The sequence below is a fragment of the Euprymna scolopes genome, chromosome 46 (genome assembly GCF_053919585.1).
Source record: "Euprymna scolopes isolate OS-2025 chromosome 46, ASM5391958v1, whole genome shotgun sequence".
Taxonomy (NCBI): domain Eukaryota; kingdom Metazoa; phylum Mollusca; class Cephalopoda; order Sepiida; family Sepiolidae; genus Euprymna; species Euprymna scolopes.
Genome location: NC_136527.1, coordinates 64,908,958 through 64,928,119, shown reverse-complemented (window position 1 = coordinate 64,928,119; position 19,162 = coordinate 64,908,958). Strand labels below are relative to the sequence as shown.

Here is a 19,162-nt window from a genome sequence, read left to right as displayed (position 1 = left end):
TGAAAAAAACTTAGAAGTTTAGAAAAATGTCTAAGAATTAATTATTTGAAAGGATCTGACAAGTTGAAAAAGAAAAGAAAATAATGAAAACGTTAAAAATATTTACAGAAAGTGAATTATTTTTTCAGCATTTCCATTTTTACCCAAAATATGGATAATCTAAAAATACTTGCCACTGTCTTGTTAGTACTTAGAAAAGCAATTGTCAATACAAAGTAGTGTCATTTGTATTTCCACGTGGATACAGTCGTAAAATAAAACTAGTTTCAAAATTAACAAAAGCCACTTTACAACAGCGATTCCAATAATTCTAACAATTAAAACAACAAAACAATTTCAACAAAAATTAACACAAAACAAACAATTTCAACAAAAATTAACAAAAAAAACAAACAATTTCAACAAAAATTAACAAAAAAAAAACAATTTCAACAAAAATTAACAATACAAAACAATTTCAACAAAAATTAACAAAAAAAACAAACAATTTCAACAAAAATTTACAATACAAAACAATTTCAACAAAAATTAACACAAAAAACAAGCATAACAGCAAAGGCATTACGAACAGGGGATGTTTTATAACTCAAAAAGAGAATGAACTTTGATTTACATAATACATTTGGTATTATGAAGTAGTGACCTTTCTGATAATGATCAAGCTCAATGTTTCTTAACTTAAGGGGGAGATAATGCCTAGTAGAAAACTACTTGGTTACTTGGTCTTTTGGCTAGTGTAGTGTTTGTTCTGATGCTGTGCTTCACTTTTGTTCTGAATTAGTGGAGAAGTTCTTTATGAATGAGAAAATTATTTTTGTTCCTATCAAAAGTTTGCCTTTTTAGGGAGCTGGATTTCCTTCATATTAAAAACCGAATTTGTTTACACCTCTGCACTCGTGGGGAGGAATGTAAAGAAAAAAACAACAAAAAAAGTACAGAATCGTTAAAACATAGCCTACCCTACCGATATTAAGAATGGCTTTCTTAATAACTTTATTATTTCAGCATAATCCGTATTCCGTATGTCAGTTCTTATTAATAAATTGTTAGGTGAAAGTACAAAATAATTTTTAAAAACTTCCCTCCCTATATTAAGATTGGCTTTCTAAATAAGGTTAATATTTCAACACGGTCTTTATTCCATATGTCAGTTTTTTTTATTTATAAAATTGTTAGGTGAAAGTACAGAATAGTTTACAAAAATACTTTCTCCATATTAAGAATAGCTAAGAACAGCACGGTCCGTATCCTGTGTGCCAATTTTTATTTTTTAAATTGTTAAGTTAAGGTACAGAATAGTTAAAAACATATCCTCCCCATATCAAGAATGGCTTTCTGAATAATAATGTTATTATTTCAGCACAGTCCATATTCCGAATGTCAGTTTTTCCTCCCCCCTCTTTTAAAAATATATATGAAATAAAATTTGAAATCGCAAATTGCTTTAACCATTTCCAGAACTGATTCCATCTCACCTCATCGCTTAAAAATAGATATAAAATAAAAAAGAATTGAGATCATAAACTGCTTCAGCCATTTCTGGGACTGACTCTATATCACCCCACCTTTCTCAAAAATAAATATGGAATAAAGGAATATTGAGATCCTAAACAACCTCAGCCATTTCTGGAGCTGAGCTCATATCCTCCCTGTATCATATAGACATATGTAAAAGAAAGTAATTTTGAGATCATAAATTACTTCAGCCATTTCTGGGCCTAACTCCGTATCCCTCCTTCCTTTAAAATATATATAAAATATTTTTGAGATCGTAAACTGCTTCAGTCATTTCCAGGATTGACTTCATATGTCTAGCCCTATTCTTAAAATATAGACTGTGTTGATTATTTTGTATTTTTGCTTAGTTTTGTTTTTTTAAGAAGGAGATAATGCCTTGTAGAAAACTATATTACTTGGTCTTTTTGCTAAGATCAAAGTGTAGTATCTGTCTGGTGCAGCATTTCAGTGACCTCATCTCTCCACCCATTTGTTCTTAAGGAGGAGATTATGCCTGATAAAAACAACTTGGTTACTTGGTCTTCATGACTGAGACATTTATTTTAAATTCTTGAGAAAATAAATAGTAAAAAACATATCCTACCCTCTCCATATATAGAATAGCTTTCTAAATAATAATGCTATTATTTTAACACGGTCTGTATTCTGTATGTCAGTTTCTTATTTAATAAATTTTAGGTGAAAGTACAGAATAGTTTAAAAAATACCGCCCCCTCCTCATATTAAGAATGGCTTTCTAAATGCTATTATTTCAGCACGGTTCATATTCCATATGTTATTTTCCACCCACTCACTCTTAAAAATATATATGAAATAAAATAAATATGAGATTGTGAAATAAAAGATAGATAACTACACTACGGTTGCACTCACATGGGCAGTTAAAATAATCTACAAAACATGCGTTTTAATAAAAAAACGAAATTCTTATGAAAATATTTTTAAATGTACACAATTAACATTTCAATTTTTCTCTAAAAAGATTAACATTAACTTGGTATCCGTTTCAAATTCAGTAATAATCTCTAATTACTGGTGAAGTCTCTTTACCAATATTTTCATTAAAATAAAATAAAAACTTTTGTAGAAATGTATGTACCTTAGTTCGAGTACGCATCGCCCATTGCTTCGATTTTATTGATACTTTGAAAATATAACTTATAAAAATAAATATAGCTTTAAAAGAATAAAAATAATAATATGGATACTGTGTAATGTGTGGAGTGCAAATCTTGATGCCTTTTTGAACTACATGTTTTGTCTAAGGTAATAAATAAAGAAGTTGCTTTTGATTATCCAATGAAAAATATTTATCTACTTTGAAAAACTACGTTTATGAGGAATAATTTTTTTGTTTTTAATAACAATAATTTAAATAAAGGAAATATTTAATTTTAATTTTTGTAATATGAAACATACTTAATAAAAAGACAACATTTTGTAATTAGAAAAATAGTTTGTTAATTTATTATCTCTTTAGATAAAACTCATAATTCAAATTAGTGGTCAAATGCTGTTTCTTTATTATAGTACTGCTCATTCAAAATTTCTTCAAAATAATTATAGTACTGCTCATTCAAAATTTCTTCAAAATAATTATAGTACTGCTCATTCAAAATTTCTTCAAAATAATTATAGTACTGCTAATTCACAATTTTTCAAAATAATTATAGTACTGCTAATTCACAATTTCTTCAAAATAATTATAGTACTGCTCATTCACAATTTCTTAAAAATAATTATAGTACTGCTCATTCAAAATTTCTTCAAAATAATTATAGTACTGCTCATTCAAAATTTCTTCAAAATAATTATAGTACTGCTCATTCAAAATTTCTTAAAAATAATTATAGTACTACTCATTCAAAATTTCTTAAAAATAATTATAGTACTGTTCATTCACAATTTCTTCAAAATAATTATAGTACTGCTCATTCAAAATTTCTTCAAAATAATTATAGTACTGCTCATTCAAAATTTCTTAAAAATAATTATAGTACTACTCATTCACAATTTCTTCCAAATAATTATAGTACTGCTCATTCACAATTTCTTCAAAATAATTATAGTACTGCTCATTCACAATTTCTTCAAAATAATTATAGTACTGCTCATTCACAATTTCTTCAAAATAATTATAGTACTACTCATTCAAAATATCTTAAAAATAATTATAGTACTACTCATTCACAATTTCTTCAAAATAATTATAGTACTGCTCATTCACAATTTCTTAAAAATAATTATAGTACTGTTCATTCACAATTTCTTCAAAATAATTATAGTACTGCTCATTCAAAATTTCTTCAAAATAATTATAGTACTGCTCATTCAAAATTTCTTCAAAATAATTATAGTACTGCTCATTCACAATTTCTTAAAAATAATTATAGTACTACTCATTCACAATTTCTTCAAAATAATTATAGTACTGCTCATTCACAATTTCTTCAAAATAATTATAGTACTGCTCATTCAAAATTTCTTCAAAATAATTATAGTACTACTCATTCAAAATTTCTTAAAAATAATTATACTACTGCTCATTCACAATTTCTTGCAAATAATTATAGTACTGCTCATTCATAATTTCTTAAAAATAATTATAGTACTGCTCATTAAAAATTTCTTCAAAATAACTATAGTACTGCTCATTCAAAATTTCTTCAAAATAACTATAGTACTACTCATTCACAATTTCTTCAAAATAACTATAGTACTGCTCATTCAAAATTTCTTCAAAATAATTATAGTACTACTCATTCACAATTTCTTCAAAATAACTATAGTACTGCTCATTCAAAATCTCTTCAAAATAATTATAGTACTGCTCATTCACAATTTCTTCAAAATAACTATAGTACTGCTCATTCAAAATTTCTTCAAAATAATTATAGTACTACTCATTCACAATTTCTTCAAAATAACTATAGTACTACTCATTCACAATTTCTTCAAAATAATTATAGTACTACTCATTCAAAATTTCTTCAAAATAATTATAGTACTGCTCATTCAAAATTTCTTCAAAATAATTATAGTACTGCTCATTCAAAATTTCTTCAAAATAATTATAGTACTGCTCATTCACAATTTCTTCAAAATAATCATAGTACTGCTCATTCACAATTTCTTTAAAATAATTATAGTACTACTCATTCACAATTTCTTCAAAATAATTATAGTACTGCTCATTCACAATTTCTTCAAAATAATTATAGTACTACTCATTCACAATTTCTTCAAAATAATTATAGTACTGCTCATTCAAAATTTCTTCAAAATAATTATAGTACTACTCATTCACAATTTCTTCAAAATAACTATAGTACTACTCATTCACAATTTCTTCAAAATAATTATAGTACTGCTCATTCACAATTTCTTCAAAATAATTATAGTACTACTCATTCACAATTTCTTCAAAATAATTATAGTACTGCTCATTCAAAATTTCTTCAAAATAATTATAGTACTGCTCATTCCAAATTTCTTCAAAATAATTATAGTACTGCTCATTCACAATTTCTTCAAAATAACTATAGTACTACTCATTCACAATTTCTTCAAAATAATTATAGTACTGCTCATTCACAATTTCTTCAAAATAATTATAGTACTACTCATTCACAATTTCTTCAAAATAATTATAGTACTGATCATTCAAAATTTCAAAATAATTATAGTACTACTCATTCACAATTTCTTCAAAATAATTATAGTACTGCTCATTCACAATTTCTTCAAAATAATTATAGTACTACTCATTCACAATTTCTTCAAAATAATTATAGTACTGCTCATTCAAAATTTCTTCAAAATAATTATAGTACTGCTCATTCAAAATTTCTCCAAAATAATTATAGTACTACTCATTCACAATTTCTTCAAAATAACTATAGTACTGCTCATTCACAATTTCTTCAAAATAATTATATTACTACTCATTCACAATTTCTTCAAAATAACTATAGTACTGCTCATTCAAAATTTCTTCAAAATAATTATAGTACTACTCATTCACAATTTCTTCGAAATAACTATAGTACTGCTCATTCAAAATTTCTTCAAAATAACTATAGTACTACTAATTCACAATTTCTTCAAAATAACTATAGTACTACTCATTCACAATTTCTTCAAAATAATTATAGTACTACTCATTCACAATTTCTTCAAAATAATTATAGTACTCCTCATTCAAAATTTCTTCAAAATAATTATAGTACTGCTCATTCTAAATATCTTCAAAATAATTATAGTACTGCTCATTCAAAATTTCTTCAAAATAATTATAGTACTGCTCATTCAAAATTGCTTCAAAATAATTATAGTACTGCTCATTCACAATTTCTTCAAAATAACTATAGTACTACTCATTCACAATTTCTTCAAAATAATTATAGTACTGCTCATTCACAATCTCTTCAAAATAATTATAGTCCTACTCATTCACAATTTCTTCAAAATAATTATAGTACTGCTCATTCCAAATTTCTTCAAAATAATTATAGTACTGCTCATTCCAAATTTCTTCAAAATAATTATAGTACTGCTCATTCACAATTTCTTCAAAATAACTATAGTACTGCTCATTCACAATTTCTTCAAAATAATTATAGTACTGCTCATTCACAATTTGTTCAAAATAATTATAGTACTACTCATTCACAATTTCTTCAAAATAATTATAGTACTGCTCATTCACAATTTCTTCAAAATAATTATAGTACTACTCATTCACAATTTCTTCAAAATAATTATAGTACTGCTCATTCAAAATTTCTTCAAAATAATTATAGTACTGCTCATTCCAAATTTCTTCAAAATAATTATGGTACTGCTCATTCACAATTTCTTCAAAATAACTATAGTACTACTCATTCACAATTTCTTCAAAATAATTATAGTACTACTCATTCACAATTTCTTCAAAATAATTATAGTACTGCTCATTCAAAATTTCTTCAAAATAATTATAGTACTGCTCATTCCAAATTTCTTCAAAATAATTATAGTACTGCTCATTCACAATTTCTTCAAAATAACTATAGTACTACTCATTCACAATTTCTTCAAAATAATTATAGTACTGCTCATTCACAATTTCTTCAAAATAATTATAGTACTACTCATTCACAATTTCTTCAAAATAATTATAGTACTGATCATTCAAAATTTCTTCAAAATAATTATAGTACTACTCATTCACAATTTCTTCAAAATAATTATAGTACTGCTCATTCACAATTTCTTCAAAATAATTATAGTACTACTCATTCACAATTTCTTCAAAATAATTATAGTACTGCTCATTCAAAATTTCTTCAAAATAATTATAGTACTGCTCATTCAAAATTTCTCCAAAATAATTATAGTACTACTCATTCACAATTTCTTCAAAATAACTATAGTACTGCTCATTCACAATTTCTTCAAAATAATTATATTACTACTCATTCACAATTTCTTCAAAATAACTATAGTACTGCTCATTCAAAATTTCTTCAAAATAATTATAGTACTACTCATTCACAATTTCTTCGAAATAACTATAGTACTGCTCATTCAAAATTTCTTCAAAATAACTATAGTACTACTAATTCACAATTTCTTCAAAATAACTATAGTACTACTCATTCACAATTTCTTCAAAATAATTATAGTACTACTCATTCACAATTTCTTCAAAATAATTATAGTACTCCTCATTCAAAATTTCTTCAAAATAATTATAGTACTGCTCATTCTAAATTTCTTCAAAATAATTATAGTACTGCTCATTCAAAATTTCTTCAAAATAATTATAGTACTGCTCATTCAAAATTGCTTCAAAATAATTATAGTACTGCTCATTCACAATTTCTTCAAAATAACTATAGTACTACTCATTCACAATTTCTTCAAAATAATTATAGTACTGCTCATTCACAATTTCTTCAAAATAATTATAGTACTACTCATTCACAATTTCTTCAAAATAATTATAGTACTGCTCATTCAAAATTTCTTCAAAATAATTATAGTACTGCTCATTCCAAATTTCTTCAAAATAATTATAGTACTGCTCATTCACAATTTCTTCAAAATAACTATAGTACTGCTCATTCACAATTTCTTCAAAATAATTATAGTACTGCTCATTCACAATTTGTTCAAAATAATTATAGTACTACTCATTCACAATTTCTTCAAAATAATTATAGTACTGCTCATTCACAATTTCTTCAAAATAATTATAGTACTACTCATTCACAATTTCTTCAAAATAATTATAGTACTGCTCATTCAAAATTTCTTCAAAATAATTATAGTACTGCTCATTCCAAATTTCTTCAAAATAATTATAGTACTGCTCATTCACAATTTCTTCAAAATAACTATAGTACTACTCATTCACAATTTCTTCAAAATAATTATAGTACTGCTCATTCACAATTTCTTCAAAATAATTATAGTACTACTCATTCACAATTTCTTCAAAATAATTATAGTACTGATCATTCAAAATTTCTTCAAAATAATTATAGTACTACTCATTCACAATTTCTTCAAAATAATTATAGTACTGCTCATTCACAATTTCTTCAAAATAATTATAGTACTACTCATTCACAATTTCTTCAAAATAATTATAGTACTGCTCATTCAAAATTTCTTCAAAATAATTATAGTACTGCTAATTCAAAATTTCTTCAAAATAATTATAGTACTACTCATTCACAATTTCTTAAAAATAACTATAGTACTGCTCATTCACAATTTCTTCAAAATAATTATATTACTACTCATTCACAATTTCTTCAAAATAACTATAGTACTGTCATTCAAAATTTCTTCAAAATAATTATAGTACTACTCATTCACAATTTCTTCGAAATAACTATAGTACTGCTCATTCAAAATTTCTTCAAAATAATTATAGTACTACTAATTCACAATTTCTTCAAAATAACTATAGTACTACTCATTCACAATTTCTTCAAAATAATTATAGTACTACTCATTCACAATTTCTTCAAAATAATTATAGTACTCCTCATTCAAAATTTCTTCAAAATAATTATAGTACTGCTAATTCTAAATTTCTTCAAAATAATTATAGTACTGCTCATTCAAAATTTCTTCAAAATAATTATAGTACTGCTCATTCAAAATTGCTTCAAAATAATTATAGTACTGCTCATTCACAATTTCTTCAAAATAATTATAGTACTACTCATTCACAATTTCTTCAAAATAATTATAGTACTGCTCATTCACAATTTCTTCAAAATAATTATAGTACTACTCATTCACAATTTCTTCAAAATAATTATAGTACTGCTCATTCAAAATTTCTTCAAAATAATTATAGTACTGCTCATTCCAAATTTCTTCAAAATAATTATAGTACTGCTCATTCACAATTTCTTCAAAATAACTATAGTACTGCTCATTCACAATTTCTTCAAAATAATTATAGTACTGCTCATTCACAATTTGTTCAAAATAATTATAGTACTACTCATTCACAATTTCTTCAAAATAATTATAGTACTGCTCATTCACAATTTCTTCAAAATAATTATAGTACTGCTCATTCAAAATTTCTTCAAAATAATTATAGTACTGCTCATTCACAATTTCTTAAAAATAATTATAGTACTACTCATTCACAATTTCTTCAAAATAATTATAGTACTGCTCATTCACAATTTCTTCAAAATAATTATAGTACTGCTCATTCAAAATTTCTTCAAAATAATTATAGTACTACTCATTCAAAATTTCTTTAAAATAATTATACTACTGCTCATTCACAATTTCTTCAAAATAATTATAGTACTGCTCATTCATAATTTCTTAAAAATAATTATAGTACTGCTCATTAAAAATTTCTTCAAAATAACTATAGTACTGCTCATTCAAAATTTCTTCAAAATAACTATAGTACTACTCATTCACAATTTCTTCAAAATAACTATAGTACTGCTCATTCAAAATTTCTTCAAAATAATTATAGTACTACTCATTCACAATTTCTTCAAAATAACTATAGTACTGCTCATTCAAAATCTCTTCAAAATAATTATAGTACTACTCATTAACAATTTCTTCAAAATAACTATAGTACTGCTCATTCAAAATTTCTTCAAAATAATTATAGTACTACTCATTCACAATTTCTTCAAAATAACTATAGTACTACTCATTCAAAATTTCTTCAAAATAATTATAGTACTACTCATTCAAAATTTCTTCAAAATAATTATAGTACTGCTCATTCAAAATTTCTTCAAAATAATTATATTACTGCTCATTCAAAATTTCTTCAAAATAATTATAGTACTGCTCATTCACAATTTCTTCAAAATAATCATAGTACTGCTCATTCACAATTTCTTTAAAATAATTATAGTACTGCTCATTCACAATTTCTTAAACATAATTATAGTACTGCTCATTAAAAATTTCTTCAAAATAACTATAGTACTGCTCATTCAAAATTACTTCAAAATAATTATAGTACTGCTCATTCAAAATTTCTTCAAAATAATTATAGTACTGCTCATTCCAAATTTCTTCAAAATAATTATAGTACTGCTCATTCACAATTTCTTCAAAATAACTATAGTACTACTCATTCACAATTTCTTCAAAATAATTATAGTACTGCTCATTCACAATTTCTTCAAAATAATTATAGTACTACTCATTCACAATTTCTTCAAAATAATTATAGTACTGATCATTCAAAATTTCTTCAAAATAATTATAGTACTACTCATTCACAATTTCTTCAAAATAATTATAGTACTGCTCATTCACAATTTCTTTAAAATAATTATAGTACTACTCATTCACAATTTCTTCAAAATAATTATAGTACTGCTCATTCAAAATTTCTTCAAAATAATTATAGTACTGCTCATTCAAAATTGCTTCAAAATAATTATAGTACTGCTCATTCACAATTTCTTCAAAATAACTATAGTACTACTCATTCACAATTTCTTCAAAATAATTATAGTACTGCTCATTCACAATTTCTTCAAAATAATTATAGTACTACTCATTCACAATTTCTTCAAAATAATTATAGTACTGCTCATTCAAAATTTCTTCAAAATAATTATAGTTCTGCTCATTCCAAATTTCTTCAAAATAATTATAGTACTGCTCATTCACAATTTCTTCAAAATAACTATAGTACTACTCATTCACAATTTCTTCAAAATAATTATAGTACTGCTCATTCACAATTTCTTCAAAATAATTATAGTACAACTCATTCACAATTTCTTCAAAATAATTATAGTACTGATCATTCAAAATTTCTTCAAAATAATTATAGTACTACTCATTCACAATTTCTTCAAAATAATTATAGTACTGCTCATTCACAATTTCTTCAAAATAATTATAGTACTACTCATTCACAATTTCTTCAAAATAATTATAGTACTGCTCATTCAAAATTTCTTCAAAATAAGTATAGTACTGCTCATTCAAAATTTCTTCAAAATAATTATAGTACTACTCATTCACAATTTCTTCAAAATAACTATAGTACTGCTCATTCAAAATTTCTTCAAAATAATTATAGTACTACTCATTCACAATTTCTTCAAAATAACTATAGTACTGCTCATTCAAAATTTCTTCAAAATAATTATAGTACTACTAATTCACAATTTCTTCAAAATAACTATAGTACTACTCATTCACAATTTCTTCAAAATAATTATAGTACTACTCATTCACAATTTCTTCAAAATAATTATAGTACTCCTCATTCAAAATTTCTTCAAAATAATTATAGTACTGCTCATTCAAAATTTCTTCAAAATAATTATAGTACTGCTCATTCAAAATTTCTTCAAAATAATTATAGTACTGCTCATTCAAAATGTCTTCAAAATAATTATAGTACTGCTCATTCAACATTTCTTCAAAATAATTATAGTACTACTAATTCACAATTTCTTCAAAATAACTATAGTACTACTCATTCACAATTTCTTCAAAATAATTATAGTACTACTCATTCACAATTTCTTCAAAATAATTATAGTACTGCTCATTCAAAATTTCTTCAAAATAATTATAGTTCTGCTCATTCCAAATTTCTTCAAAATAATTATAGTACTGCTCATTCACAATTTCTTCAAAATAACTATAGTACTACTCATTCACAATTTCATCAAAATAATTATAGTACTGCTCATTCACAATTTCTTCAAAATAATTATAGTACAACTCATTCACAATTTCTTCAAAATAATTATAGTACTGATCATTCAAAATTTCTTCAAAATAATTATAGTACTGCTCATTCACAATTTCTTCAAAATAATTATAGTACTACTAATTCACAATTTCTTCAAAATAATTATAGTACTACTCATTCACAATTTCTTCAAAATAATTATAGTACTGCTCATTCACAATTTCTTCAAAATAATTATAGTACTACTCATTCACAATTTCTTCAAAATAATTATAGTACTGCTCATTCAAAATTTCTTCAAAATAAGTATAGTACTGCTCATTCAAAATTTCTTCAAAATAATTATAGTACTACTCATTCACAATTTCTTCAAAATAACTATAGTACTGCTCATTCAAAATTTCTTCAAAATAATTATAGTACTACTCATTCACAATTTCTTCAAAATAACTATAGTACTGCTCATTCAAAATTTCTTCAAAATAATTATAGTACTACTCATTCACAATTTCTTCAAAATAACTATAGTACTGCTCATTCAAAATTTCTTCAAAATAATTATAGTACTACTAATTCACAATTTCTTCAAAATAACTATAGTACTACTCATTCACAATTTCTTCAAAATAATTATAGTACTACTCATTCACAATTTCTTCAAAATAATTATAGTACTCCTCATTCAAAATTTCTTCAAAATAATTATAGTACTGCTCATTCAAAATTTTTTCAAAATAATTATAGTACTGCTCATTCAAAATTTCTTCAAAATAATTATAGTACTGCTCATTCAAAATGTCTTCAAAATAATTATAGTACTGCTCATTCAACATTTCTTCAAAATAATTATAGTACTACTAATTCACAATTTCTTCAAAATAACTATAGTACTACTCATTCACAATTTCTTCAAAATAATTATAGTACTACTCATTCACAATTTCTTCAAAATAATTATAGTACTCCTCATTCAAAATTTCTTCAAAATAATTATAGTACTGCTCATTCAAAATTTCTTCAAAATAATTATAGTACTGCTCATTCAAAATTTCTTCAAAATAATTATAGTACTGCTCATTCAAAATGTCTTCAAAATAATTATAGTACTGCTCATTCAACATTTCTTCAAAATAATTATATTACTACTCATTCAACATTTCTTCAAAATAATTATAGTACTACTTATTCACAATTTCTTCAAAGTAACTTTAGTACTGCTCATTCAAAATTTCTTCAAAATAATTATAGTACTGCTCATTCACAATTTCTTCAAAATAATTATAGTACTACTCATTCACAATTTCTTCAAAATAATTATAGTACTGCTCATTCAACATTTCTTCAAAATAATTATAGTACTGCTCATTCACAATTTCTTCAAAATAATTATAGTACTACTCATTCACAATTTCTTCAAAATAATTATAGTACTGCTCATTCAAAATTTCTTAAAAATAATTATAGTACTACTCATTCAAAATTTCTTCAAAATAATTATAGTACTGCTCATTCACAATTTCTTAAAAATAATTATAGTACTACTCATTCACAATTTCTTCAAAATAACTATACTACTGCTCATTCAAAATTTCTTCAAAATAATTATAGTACTGCTCATTCACAATTTCTTCAAAATAATTATAGTACTACTCATTCACAATTTCTTAAAAATAATTATAGTACTGCTCATTCAACATTTCTTCAAAATAATTATAGTACTGCTCATTCAACATTTCTTAAAAATAATTATAGTACTACTCATTCACAATTTCTTCAAAATAATTATAGTACTGCTCATTCACAATTTCTTCAAAATAATTATAGTACTGCTCATTCAAAATTTCTTCAAAATAATTATAGTACTGCTCATTCAACATTTCTTCAAAATAATTATAGTACTGCTCATTCAAAATTTCTTCAACATAACTATAGTACTACTCATTCAAAATTTCTTCAAAATAATTATAGTACTGCTCATTCACAATTTCTTCAAAATAATTATAGTACTGCTCATTCACAATTTCTTCAAAATAATTATAGTATTACTCATTCAAAATTTCTTCAAAATAATTATAGTACTGCTCATTCACAATTTCTTCAAAATAATTATAGTACAACTCATTCACAATTTCTTCAAAATAATTATAGTACTACTCATTCACAATTTCTTCAAAATAACTATAGTACTACTCATTCAAAATTTCTTCAAAATAATTATAGTACTACTCATTCAAAATTTCTTCAAAATAATTATAGTACTGCTCATTCAAAATTTCTTCAAAATAATTATAGTACTGCTCATTCAAAATTTCTTCAAAATAACTATAGTACTGCTCATTCAAAATTTCTTCAAAATAATTATAGTACTGCCCATTCAAAATTTCTTCAAAATTATTATAGTACTGCTCATTCACAATTTCTTCAAAATAATTATAGTACTACTCATTCACAATTTCTTCAAAATAACTATAGTACTACTCATTCACAATTTCTTCAAAATAATTATAGTACTGCTCATTCACAATTTCTTCAAAATAATTATAGTACTACTCATTCACAATTTCTTCAAAATAATTATAGTACTGCTCATTCAAAATTTCTTCAAAATAATTATAGTACTGCTCATTCAAAATTTCTTCAAAATAATTATAGTACTACTCATTCACAATTTCTTCAAAATAACTATAGTACTGCTCATTCACCATTTCTTCAAAATAATTATAGTACTACTCATTCACAATTTCTTCAAAATAACTATAGTACTGCTCATTCAAAATTTCTTCAAAATAATTATAGTACTACTCATTCACAATTTCTTCGAAATAACTATAGTACTGCTCATTCAAAATTTCTTCAAAATAATTATAGTACTACTAATTCACAATTTCTTCAAAATAACTATAGTACTACTCATTCACAATTTCTTCAAAATAATTATAGTACTACTCATTCACAATTTCTTCAAAATAATTATAGTACTCCTCATTCAAAATTTCTTCAAAATAATTATAGTACTGCTCATTCTAAATTTCTTCAAAATAATTATAGTACTGCTCATTCAAAATTTCTTCAAAATAATTATAGTACTGCTCATTCAAAATTGCTTCAAAATAATTATAGTACTGCTCATTCACAATTTCTTCAAAATAACTATAGTACTACTCATTCACAATTTCTTCAAAATAATTATAGTACTGCTCATTCACAATTTCTTCAAAATAATTATAGTACTACTCATTCACAATTTCTTCAAAATAATTATAGTACTGCTCATTCAAAATTTCTTCAAAATAATTATAGTACTGCTCATTCAAAATTTCTTCAAAATAATTATAGTACTGCTCATTCACAATTTCTTCAAAATAACTATAGTACTACTCATTCACAATTTCTTCAAAATAATTATAGTACTGCTCATTCACAATTTCTTCAGAATAATTATAGTACTACTCATTCACAATTTCTTCAAAATAATTATAGTACTGATCATTCAAAATTTCTTCAAAATAATTATAGTACTACTCATTCACAATTTCTTCAAAATAATTATAGTACTGCTCATTCACAATTTCTTCAAAATAATTATAGTACTACCCATTAACAATTTCTTCAAAATAATTATAGTACTGCTCATTCAAAATTTCTTCAAAATAAGTATAGTACTGCTCATTCAAAATTTCTTCAAAATAATTATAGTACTACTCATTCACAATTTCTTCAAAATAACTATAGTACTGCTCATTCAAAATTTCTTCAAAATAATTATAGTACTACTCATTCACAATTTCTTCAAAATAACTATAGTACTGCTCATTCAAAATTTCTTCAAAATAATTATAGTACTACTCATTCACAATTTCTTCAAAATAACTATAGTACTGCTCATTCAAAATTTCTTCAAAATAATTATAGTACTACTAATTCACAATTTCTTCAAAATAACTATAGTACTACTCATTCACAATTTCTTCAAAATAATTATAGTACTACTCATTCACAATTTCTTCAAAATAATTATAGTACTGCTCATTCAAAATTTCTTCAAAATAATTATAGTACTGCTCATTCAAAATTTCTTCAAAATAATTATAGTACTGCTCATTCAAAATTTCTTCAAAATAATTATAGTACTGCTCATTCAAAATGTCTTCAAAATAATTATAGTACTGCTCATTCAACATTTCTTCAAAATAATTATAGTACTACTAATTCACAATTTCTTCAAAATAACTATAGTACTACTCATTCACAATTTCTTCAAAATAATTATAGTACTACTCATTCACAATTTCTTCAAAATAATTATAGTACTCCTCATTCAAAATTTCTTCAAAATAATTATAGTACTGCTCATTCAAAATTTCTTCAAAATAATTATAGTACTGCTCATTCAAAATTTCTTCAAAATAATTATAGTACTGCTCATTCAAAATGTCTTCAAAATAATTATAGTACTGCTCATTCAACATTTCTTCAAAATAATTATATTACTACTCATTCAACATTTCTTCAAAATAATTATAGTACTACTCATTCACAATTTCTTCAAAGTAACTTTAGTACTGCTCATTCAAAATTTCTTCAAAATAATTATAGTACTGCTCATTCACAATTTCTTCAAAATAATTATAGTACTACTCATTCACAATTTCTTCAAAATAATTATAGTACTGCTCATTCAACATTTCTTCAAAATAATTATAGTACTGCTCATTCACAATTTCTTCAAAATAATTAGAGTACTACTCATTCACAATTTCTTCAAAATAATTATAGTACTGCTCATTCAAAATTTCTTAAAAATAATTATAGTACTACTCATTCAAAATTTCTTCAAAATAATTATAGTACTGCTCATTCACAATTTCTTAAAAATAATTATAGTACTACTCATTCACAATTTCTTCAAAATAACTATACTACTGCTCATTCAAAATTTCTTCAAAATAATTATAGTACTGCTCATTCACAATCTCTTCAAAATAATTATAGTACTACTCATTCACAATGTCTTCAAAATAATTATAGTACTGCTCATTCAACATTTCTTCAAAATAATTATAGTACTGCTCATTCAACATTTCTTAAAAATAATTATAGTGCTACTCATTCACAATTTCTTCAAAATAATTATAGTACTGCTCATTCACAATTTCTTCAAAATAATTATAGTACTGCACATTCAAAATTTCTTCAAAATAATTATAGTACTGCTCATTCAACATTTCTTCAAAATAATTATAGTACTGCTCATTCAAAATTTCTTCAACATAATTATAGTACTACTCATTCAAAATTTCTTCAAAATAATTATAGTACTGCTCATTCACAATTTCTTCAAAATAATTATAGTACTGCTCATTCAAAATTTCTTCAAAATAATTATAGTATTACTCATTCAAAATTTCTTCAAAATAATTATAGTACTGCTCATTCACAATTTCTTCAAAATAATTATAGTACAACTCATTCACAATTTCTTCAAAATAATTATAGTACTGCTCATTCAAAATTTCTTCAAAATAATTATAGTACTGCTCATTCAAAATTTCTTCGAAATAATTATAGTACTACTCATTCACAATTTCTTCAAAATAATTATAGTACTGCTCATTCAATATTTCTTCAAAATAATTATAGTACTGCTCATTCAAAATTTCTTCAAAATAATTATAGTACTGCTCATTAAAAATTACTTCAAAATAATTATAGTACTGCTCATTCAAAATTTCTTCAAAATAATTATAGTACTGCTCATTCAAAATTTCTTCAAAATAATTATAGTACTACTCATTCACAATTTCTTCAAAATAACTATAGTACTACTCATTCAAAATTTCTTCAAAATAACTATAGTACTACTCATTCACAATTTCTTCAAAATAATTATAGTACAACTCATTCACAATTTCTTCAAAATAATTATAGTACTGCTCATTCAAAATTTCTTCAAAATAATTATAGTACTGCTCATTCAAAATTTCTTCAAAATAATTATAGTACTACTCATTCACAATTTCTTCAAAATAACTATAGTACTGCTCATTCACAATTTCTTCAAAATAATTATAGTACTGCTCATTAAAAATTTCTTCAAAATAATTATAGTACTACTCATGCAAAATTTCTTCAAAATAATTATAGTACTGCTCATTCAAAATTTCTTAAACATAATTATAGTACTACTCATTCAAAATTTCTTCAAAATAATTATAGTACTGCTCATTCAAAATTTCTTCAAAATAATTATAGTACTACTCATTCACAATTTCTTCAAAATAACTATAGTACTACTCATTCACAATTTCTTCAAAATAATTATAGTACTACCCATTAACAATTTCTTCAAAATAATTATAGTACTGCTCATTCAAAATTTCTTCAAAATAATTATAGTACTGCTCATGCAAAATTTCTTCAAAATAATTATAGTACTACTCATTCACAATTTCTTCAAAATAACTATAGTACTACTCATTCACAATTTCTTCAAAATAATTATAGTACTACCCATTAACAATTTCTTCAAAATAATTATAGTACTACTCATTCAAAATTTCTTCAAAATAATTATAGTACTGCTCATGCAAAATTTCTTCAAAATAATTATAGTACTACTCATTCACAATTTCTTCAAAATAACTATAGTACTACTCATTCACAATTTCCTCAAAATAACTATAGTACTACTCATTCAAAATTTCTTCAAAATAATTATAGTACTACTCATTGAAAATTTCTTTAAAATAATTATAGTACTACTCATGCAAAATTTCTTCAAAATAATTATAGTACTGCTCATTCAACATTTCTTCAAAATAATTATAGTACTGCTCATTCAAAATTTCTTCAAAATAATTATAGTACTACTCATTCAAAATTTCTTCAAAATAACTATAGTACTGCTCATTCACAATTTCTTCAAAATAATTATAGTACTGCTCATTCAACATTTCTTCAAAATAATTATAGTACTACTCATTCAAAATTTCTTCAAAATAATTATAGTACTGCCTATTCAAAATTTCTTCAAAATAATTATAGTACTACTCATTCACAATTTCTTCAAAATAATTATAGTACTGCTCATTCAAAATTTCTTCAAAATAATTATAGTACTACTCATTCACAATTTCTTCAAAATAACTATAGTACTACTCATTCACAATTTCTTCAAAATAATTATAGTACTGCTCATTCCAAATTTCTTCAAAATAATTATAGTACTGCTCATGCAAAATTTCTTTAAAATAACTATAGTACTACTCATTCAAAATTTCTTCAAAATAATTATAGTACTACTCATTCACAATGTCTTCAAAATAATTATAGTACTACCCATTAACAATTTCTTCAAAATAATTATAGTACTACTCATTAAAAATTTCTTCAAAATAATTATAGTACTGCTCATTCAACATTTCTTCAAAA

The 19,162-nt window shown here is 23.9% G+C and overlaps 1 long non-coding RNA gene across 1 annotated transcript in view; it reads right to left on the bottom strand.

Moving 5' to 3' along the window:
* LOC145270817 (uncharacterized) overlaps window positions 1-19,162 on the bottom strand; it is a 65,388-nt gene that overhangs the window by 3,525 nt on the left and 42,701 nt on the right. The gene's annotated exons all lie outside the window — the stretch shown is intronic.